Source organism: Schistocerca nitens, chromosome 4, assembly GCF_023898315.1.
Source record: "Schistocerca nitens isolate TAMUIC-IGC-003100 chromosome 4, iqSchNite1.1, whole genome shotgun sequence".
Taxonomy (NCBI): Eukaryota; Metazoa; Arthropoda; class Insecta; order Orthoptera; family Acrididae; genus Schistocerca; species Schistocerca nitens.
The window spans coordinates 453,271,600-453,277,904 of record NC_064617.1 but is presented as its reverse complement, the minus strand read 5'-3'; the positions used below and the strand labels follow the sequence as shown (position 1 = coordinate 453,277,904).

The following is a 6,305-nucleotide window of genomic DNA, read 5'->3' as shown; positions in this document are numbered from 1 at the left end:
ACGAAGACCAATCTTTCGGCCAGAAAGTGTGTGGGGACTGTCTTCAGCGATTCGCAAGGGATAATACTCATCGACTATCTGGAAAATGGTAAAACCATTACACATGCATATTATTCATCGTTACTGGACCGTTTGAAAACCGAGCTGCTAGAAAAACGCCAGTGATTGGATCAAAAAAATTCCTTTTCCATCACAACAATGAACCAGCACAGACCTCAGCAGTTGTGGTCACAGAATTAATAGAGATAGGATTCCATCTTGTTTCACATGACCCGTATTCTCTATACCTGACTCCCTCGAACTAGTACTTGTTCCCCAATTTGAAGAAATGTCTGACAGGACAATGATTTTATTCAAGCAAGGAGTTAATTGGAGCAACTAATAGCTATTTTGCAGACTTGAACAATTCCTATTATTCGGAAGGGATCAACAAATTAGAATAGCGTTGGACGAAGTGTATAAGCCTAAAAGAAGACTGCGTCGTAAAATAAGAAAGGTTTACCCGAAACACATGATTAGTTTTCAGTTCTGCATGGAATATTCAAAAGCACCTCGCACGTTTCTAAGTGCCTTACATGACATATGAAATACGTCTTCTTAGAACGTCAGTTCTGTAAAGGTGTGTGGATGAAGTGGGTGGTGATCCTACACTGAAGATGGATGTAGTTACAGCGGATACAAAAAATACCTTTATTGATGTGTATTTACAATCATGAGACTTCCTTGCTGCCAGTGTTGATGATGAGCACAGAAAATACACCAACACAGCTGCTCTTAGTGTGCCAACATGTAACCTGGCCTAGCAGGCTCTAGCATTAACTGTGCACTACTGATGTGGCTGCTGAACCTCAGTGGAGTCTCGCTTACACGACCCACATTTATTATTTTAATTCCACCATAATTTCAGAAAACGAAAAGTATTGAATAATCATTCCTGTTTTTAAATCACAAGTTATGTTATCACAGGGAACCATTAACGCCATCTGCCACATACTTTGTAATGAGATTTGGCAACACACCTATGTGGTCTCTACGTTCCTGGTTACAGGTTTATCGACATGTGCAAAAATTAGAATCAAACGACCGTTGTAAAAATGTTTGTCAGGAGTGGGATTTGAACCCACGCCCACAGAAGTGGACTGCGACCTGAACGCAGCGCCTTGGACCGCTCGGCCACCCTGACAGCCGCTTAAAATGTAAAGTGCGACAGTTTCTCTCCCACATTCCACTTTCGACAAGTAGGCGAGAAAATGAGTTGCAACAGCAGAGCCTGTTCCGAGGTCAGTGTTAGCGTGTGTGGCAGTCACAATGAGCAGTCTGTCGCTCAGCGACCGCTGCGCTGTGCTCTGGTGTTGCATAACTCTGGGCGTAAATACTGCAAGAGGCAGTCCAGCGACGTGATGTGGTTCGAGTCTAGGCTAAACTGCTTTTTACAGCTAGTGTGCAGATTCGAATCTCTTGAAAAGTGGCATTTTCACTTGAAATGCGTTTTCATATGCAAGTTATTAAGTTTGCTTCTTTATAGCGATCTCGAAAAAGATATCACCACAGACGCAAATAAATTTCTGTTATTCTCACTTCAGATTAAATCATGTACAGGATTGCAAACAAAGTTCTGCATGCAAAAATAAAACTGAAAGAAGATAATGGGCTGTAAATGGAGGGGATCTTTGAGTGTACATACAATTGTTTAGAGGCAAAAACATGCAGTCTGGTATACATGTTGTTCTGATTGCTATTACTAATATTATTGTTATTATGATTATTATTATTATTCATGAGGAAAAAAGTTTAGTTCATTATACACTGAGGACACAAAAGATGAGGTCTAGAAGCGAAAGACTTTGTGTAATAAACTTTTGTTCATTCATCAGTCTTGCGATTGATTTGAAGTGGTCCGCCACCTATTCCTTTCCTGTGCCAACCTTTTCATATGAGAGTAGCAATTGCAACCTATGTCCTCAATTATTTGCTTGATGCATCCGAATCCTTGTCACCCTTTATAATTGTTACCCTCTACACTTCCCTCTAGTGCTATGGAGGTCATTCCCTGATGTCTTGACAGATGTCCTGTTAACTTATCCCTTCTTCCTGTTAGTGTTTTGTGTATGTCCCTTGTCTAGCCGATTCTGCAGAGAAGCTCCTTTTTGCTTACCTTACCAGTCCACACAAATTGCAACACCCGACTTCGAATCACATGGTCTAGGGAAATCGTTTTTGATGAGTAATCAAAACTTTCTGTGTGATGGGTTAGAGCCCCGCCACTGCTTGAATATTGAAGAAAGATCATCAGCAATGGCGACCGAAGACTTCGGGCATAAGAATTCCCCCTACCCCCCATTCCGCCAAATGTCTTTTCAAGAAGAGCAGAGAGCGATCAGAGTTTCAGTTCAGAATCTTGGCACAGAGGAGGGAAACTGCCCCTAAAAGACGGAAGATCAGTAACGATGAAAAGTAGGAGAATAGAGAAGGTAATGGAAACCACAGCAATAAAGACACATAAGGTGTATCCATAAGACGGGGGACTGTAATTGAAAAAGTGTGATGATGATGTCTCCTTTGGCAAAAGATTTCGGACTTGTGCCTCATTTGGATCTCCAAGAGGGGACTAACAAGGCAGAACGGCCATAAGAGAAAGGTTGAACTACTAACGAAATGATAAGGTTATGCGAGACAGTGTGTGGGATGTTAGGAGACTGAACATGGTAGGAGGTAACAAGTCTGAAAATCAAAATACTAAGGCTCTGTCAAGATATAGTGTAGGGTAAGTGAAGTGAACGAGGATAAGGATTTTGGTCAGATGAGTATACGGTAACACCAACAGCACCAGAAAGGGTATAACGGAGTAGGACTCATTATGAATACGAAGGTAGTTCAGCAGTGAGTTACTGTGAACAGTTCGGTGAAAGGGATTCTCTCATCAGAGTCGACAACAAACCAACAACAATTGTTCAGGTATACATGCCAATGTTGCAAGCTGACGTGAAAGAGATAGGGAAAAGTATGTGACGACACTGAACAAGTAATTCAATTTGTAAAGGCAGATGGAAATCTAGTAGTGATTGGAGATTTGAATGCGATTGTAGGGGAGAGAGCAGGAGAAAGGGTTATGGGACAATATGGGCTTAGTAATAGAAACATGAGAGAGGAAAGACTAATAGAGTTCTACAACGAAATTCAGCTAATTCTGTTCAAGAATCACAAGAGGAGGAGGTGTACTTGGAAATGGGCAAGAGATACAGGAGGCCCTAAGATCGATCACATAATGAGTAGGAGGAGATTCCGAATTCACATAGTGGACTCTAAGGTGTACCCAGGAGCAAATATAGATTCAGTTCACAACTTAGAAATAATTAAAAGTAGGCTGAAGATTAAGAGAACATTCAGGAATAATCAATAAGCAAAGACGTGAAATGCGGAGGTACTGACGAATGAAGAGGTGTGCTCGACTTTCTCACAGACTGTAGATACTGACGTAATGAATGGCTCAGTAGGAAGTTCAGTTGAAAGTGAATGGACATCTCTAAAAATGGTAATGATAGATGTCGGTAAGAAAAACATTCGTACAACTAACGTGACTGCGAAGAAACTATACATAACACAACAAGTGCTTCAGCTGATTTGATGGAAGAAGTACAAAAATGTTTAGGGAAATTGAGGAATAGCGAGATACATGTCACTTAGTTTTAAAATAAATAGGAAACGAATTAAAGCTCAAGTGAAATGACTGCTTGAAAAATGTGAAGAAACCGAAAAAGGAATGACTGTGGGAAGGAATGGCTTAGCATAAAGAAAAGTAAAAAAAAGAACCTTTGGGAAAATAAAAGCAAGGGCAGTAACGTTAATACAGCAGTGAAAATTCCATTGATAAATGCAGAGGAGTGATCACATAGGTAGGAGGACTATACTGAAATCCTCTATGAGGGTAGAACTTGTCTGACGACATGATAAATCAGAAAACAGTAGATAGAAATAAAAAACAGCTTTGGACGACTTACAACTAAATAAGGCAGAAGGAACCGATAACCTTACATCGAAATTTCTAAAATGGTCAGAAGAAGTGGCAAAAAACTGACTATTCACATTCGTGTATAGAATGTATGAGGCTGGTGATATACCACCAAGCATTCGGAGAGACATCACCCACATAATTCCAAAGATAGCAAGAGCTGTCATGTGCAAAAACTATTGCTCAGTAATTTTAACGGATCTTGCATCCAAGTCGTTGACAAGGTTAATATGCAGAAGAATTGAAAAGATAAATGAGGATCTATTAAATGACGATTATTTTGGCTTTAGGAGTTGTAAAAACATCAGGGAGGCAGTCCTGACATTGAGTTGATTATAGAAGGAAGACCGAAAATATATCATATTTTCACAGGCTTTGTCGCCCTGGAAAAAGCACTCGATAAATTAAACTATAGTGCAAGATATTTGAAATTCTGAGAGAAGTAGGTGTAAGCTATAGCAAATGCATGTAATATAAAATATGAGCAAGAACCAAAAGGGAACAGTATGTCCGAAAGACCAAGACCGAATGGCTCGGTTTAAAAAGGATATGAGACAAGGATTTAGTCTCTCGCCCCAATTTTTCGTCTATACATCGATGAGGCTATAACGGAAATTTCAAAATCTGAGTAACAGTATATGAAAGATAGACGAAAGTAATAAGAAGTAGCAGGAATATAAAAAAGCAGGAAACTTAACATCAGCACTGGGCATAATAAAGTAGATGAAGTTAAGGAATTGTGCTACCTAGACTGGAATATAACCCATAACAAATGGTTCACCATCGATTAAAACAGTTTATAAGTGGTTTCAAAATTTTTGGAGTGGTCTTATGGGCTCAAATTATGCTGAACTTTCTGGACGACCTGTGGAGGTTACAACTCCAGAAATCATTGATAAAGTCCATGATATGGAGATGGAGGACACAAGAGTTATGGTGCATCAGATTTCTAGTGCTGTGGGCATCTCGAATGAATGGGTACATAATATTTTGCATAAACATTTGGATATGAGAAAGCTTTCCGCAAGATGCATACCGCAGTTGCTCACTATTGAACAGAAACTGAATCGTTTAGTGCTGCAAGGATGGTTTGCAGCTGTTCAGAAAGAATCCACAGGACTTAAAGCATTGTTCCCTCACTGTGGATGAAACATGGATACATTACTATACTCCTGAGTCCAAACAACAATATAAAAGACGAAGACCAATCTTTCGGCCAGAAAGTGTGTGGGGACTGTCTTCAGCGATTCGCAAGGGATAATACTCATCGACTATCTGGAAAATGGTAAAACCATTACACATGCATATTATTCATCGTTACTGGACCGTTTGAAAACCGAGCTGCTAGAAAAACGCCAGTGATTGGATCAAAAAAATTCCTTTTCCATCACAACAATGAACCAGCACAGACCTCAGCAGTTGTGGTCACAGAATTAATAGAGATAGGATTCCATCTTGTTTCACATGACCCGTATTCTCTATACCTGACTCCCTCGAACTAGTACTTGTTCCCCAATTTGAAGAAATGTCTGACAGGACAATGATTTTATTCAAGCAAGGAGTTAATTGGAGCAACTAATAGCTATTTTGCAGACTTGAACAATTCCTATTATTCGGAAGGGATCAACAAATTAGAATAGCGTTGGACGAAGTGTATAAGCCTAAAAGAAGACTGCGTCGTAAAATAAGAAAGGTTTACCCGAAACACATGATTAGTTTTCAGTTCTGCATGGAATATTCAAAAGCACCTCGCACGTTTCTAAGTGCCTTACATGACATATGAAATACGTCTTCTTAGCACGTCAGTTCTGTAAAGGTGTGTGGATGAAGTGGGTGGTGATCCTACACTGAAGATGGATGTAGTTACAGCGGATACAAAAAATACCTTTATTGATGTGTATTTACAATCATGAGACTTCCTTGCTGCCAGTGTTGATGATGAGCACAGAAAATACACCAACACAGCTGCTCTTAGTGTGCCAACATGTAACCTGGCCTAGCAGGCTCTAGCATTAACTGTGCACTACTGATGTGGCTGCTGAACCTCAGTGGAGTCTCGCTTACACGACCCACATTTATTATTTTAATTCCACCACAATTTCAGAAAACGAAAAGTATTGAATAATCATTCCTGTTTTTAAATCACAAGTTATGTTATCACAGGGAACCATTAACGCCATCTGCCACATACTTTGTAATGAGATTTGGCAACACACCTATGTGGTCTCTACGTTCCTGGTTACAGGTTTATCGACATGTGCAAAAATTAGAATCAAACGACCGTTGTAAAAATGTT

General features: G+C 39.8%; 1 non-coding gene across 1 annotated transcript; it reads right to left on the bottom strand.

Annotated features, from left to right (window-relative positions):
• Positions 1–1,099: 1,099 nt before the first annotated feature.
• On the bottom strand, positions 1,100–1,183 carry Trnal-cag (transfer RNA leucine (anticodon CAG)). Its single transcript has one exon. It is a non-coding gene; the product is annotated as a tRNA-Leu (tRNA).
• Positions 1,184–6,305: the final 5,122 nt, after the last annotated feature.